The following is a 2,786-nucleotide window of genomic DNA, read 5'->3' on the forward strand; positions in this document are numbered from 1 at the left end:
GTTCAGCGCCAGAACCATGCTCTGTTCTGGCGCTGAACGCCAGACAGATGCTCCTCCAGGGTGTGATTTTTCTTCTGCTGTTTTTGATTCCGTTTTCAATTTTTTATATTTATTTTGTGACTCCACATGATCATGAACCTAAGAAAACATGAAAAATAATAAAAATAAGAATTAGATAAACATTGGGTTGCCTCCCAACAAGTGCTTCTTTAATGTCAATAGCTTGACAGTGGGCTCTCATGGAGCCTCACAGATGTGCAGAGCTTTGTTGAGACTCTCCAACACCAAACTTAGAGTTTGGATATGGGAGTTCAACACCAAACTTAGAGTTTGGTTGTGGCCTCCCAACACCAAACTTAGAGTTTGACTGTGGGGGCTCTGGTTGACTCTGCTTTGAGAGAAGCTTTTCATGCTTCCTCTTCATGGTTGTAGAGGGAGATCCTTGAGTTTTGAATACAAGGGAGTCCTCATTCCATTGAAGGACTATTTCACCTCTGTCAACATCAATCACAGCTCTTGCTGTGGCCAGGAAAGGTCTTCCTAGGATGATGGATTCATTCTCTTCCTTTCCAGTATCCAGGACTATGAAATCAGTAGGTATGTAAAGGCCCTCAACCTTTACTAATACATCTTCTACTTGTCCATAAGCCTGTCTTCTTGAGCTGTCTGCCATCTCTAGTGAGATTTTAGCAGCCTGCACCCCATAGATTCCCAGTTTCTCTATTACAGAGAGGGGCATGAGGTTTATTCCTGAACCAAGGTCACACAGAGCCTTAAAGATCATGGTGCCTATGGTACAGGGTATTATGAACTTTCCAGGATCCTGTCTCTTCTGAGGCAATGTCAGTTGATCCAGATCACTTAGTTCATTGATGAACAAGGGAGGTTCAACTTCCCAAGCATCAATGCCAAATAATTTGGCATTCAGCTTCATGATTGCACCAAGAAACTTGGCAGTTTGCTCTTCAGTGACATCCTCATTCTCTTCAGAAGAGGAATACTCATCAGAGCTCATGAAGGGCATAAGGAGGTTCAATGGAATCTCTATGGTCTCTAGATGAGCCTCAGAGTCCTTTGGTTCCTCAGAGGGAAGCTCCTTATTGGTCACTGGACGTCCCAGGAGGTCTTCTTCCTTGGGATTCACGTCCTCTCCTCTCCTCACAGGTTCGGCCGTGGCGCTTATGTCAATGGCCTTGCACTCTCCTTTTGGGTTCTCTTCTGTATTGCTTGGGAGAGTACTAGGAGGGATTTCAGTGATCCTTTACTCAGCTGGCCCACTTGTGCTTCCAGATTTCTAATGGAAGACCTTGTTTCATTCATGAAACTTACAGTGGCCTTAGATAGATCAGAGACTAGATTTGCTAAATTAGAAGCATTTTGTTCAGAGTTCTCTGTCTGTTGCTGAGTTGATGATGGAAAAGGCTTGCTATTGCTAAACCTGTTTCTTCCACCATTATTAAAGCCTTGTTGGGGCTTTTGATCCTTCCATGAGAAATTTGGATGATTTCTCCATGTTGAGTTATAGGTGTTTCCATAAGGTTCACCTAAGTAATTTACCTCTGCTATTGCAGGGTTCTCAGGATCATAAGCTTCTTCTTCAGAAGATGCCTCTAGAGTACTGTTGGATGCAGCTTGCATTCCATGCAGACTCTGAGAGATCATATTGACTTGCTGAGTCAATATTTTATTCTGAGCCAATATGGCATTCAGAGTATCAACTTCAAGAACTCCCTTCTTCATAGGCGTCCCATTACTCACAGGATTCCTTTCAGAAGTGTACATGAACTGGTTATTAGCAACCATGTCAATGAGTTCTTGAGCTTCTGCAGGCGTTTTCTTTAGGTGAATGGATCCACCTGCAGAAGTGTCCAGTGACATCTTTGATAACTCAGATAAACCATCATAGAATATATCCAGGATGGTCCATTCTGAAAGCATGTTAGAAGGACACTTTTTGGTCAACTGTTTGTACCTTTCCCAAGCTTCATAGAGGGATTCACCTTCTTTTTGTCTGAAGGTTTGAACATCAGCTCTAAGCTTGCTCAACTTTTGAGGAGGAAAGTACTTGGCTAAGAAAGCCGTGACCAGCTTATCCCAAGAGTTCAGGCTATCTTTAGGTTGAGAGTCCAACCATAATCTAGCTCTGTCTCTTACAGCAAAAGGGAAAAGCATGAGCCTGTAGACTTCAGGATCTACTCCATTAGTCTTAACAGTATCACATATCTGCAAGAATTCAGTCAAGAACTGAAAAGGATCTTCAGATGGAAGTCCATGAAACTTGCAGTTCTGCTGCATCAGAGAAACTAATTGAGGTTTCAGCTCAAAGTTGTTTGCTCCAATGGCAGGAATGGAGATGCTTCTTCCATGTAAATTGGAATTGGGTGCAGTAAAGTCACCAAGCATCTTCCTTACATTATTATTATTTTCGGCTGCCATCTCCTTTTCCTGTTCGAAAATTTCTGAAAGGTTTTCTCTGGATTGTTGTAATTTAGCTTCTCTTAATTTTCTCTTCAGAGTCCTTTCAGGTTCTGGATCTGCTTCCACAAGAATGTTCTTATCCTTGCTCCTGCTCATATGACAAAGAAGAAGGCACAGAAAAATAATAATAATAATAGAGATCCTTTATACCACAGTATAGGGATCCCTGTGTGAGTAGAAGAAGAGGGGGAGACAAAGAATGTAATATAATGGAAGAAACACAACTGTGAGGAGGCTAGAGATGTGAGATGAGATGTTAGGATATGAATGAATAAATAGAATAGGATGGAGGAGGGATAATTTTCGAA

General features: G+C 41.9%; 1 non-coding gene across 1 annotated transcript; it reads left to right on the forward strand.

The window, feature by feature from the left end:
• The first annotated feature begins 1,932 nt into the window (after positions 1–1,932).
• LOC148566939 (small nucleolar RNA R71) lies at positions 1,933–2,040 on the forward strand. Its single transcript, XR_015881956.1, has one exon. It is a non-coding gene; the product is annotated as a small nucleolar RNA R71 (small nucleolar RNA).
• The last annotated feature ends 746 nt before the right edge of the window (positions 2,041–2,786 follow it).

The sequence above is a fragment of the Arachis ipaensis genome, chromosome B4, assembly GCF_059453495.1.
Source record: "Arachis ipaensis isolate K30076 ecotype BB chromosome B4, ASM5945349v1, whole genome shotgun sequence".
Taxonomy (NCBI): Eukaryota; Viridiplantae; Streptophyta; class Magnoliopsida; order Fabales; family Fabaceae; genus Arachis; species Arachis ipaensis.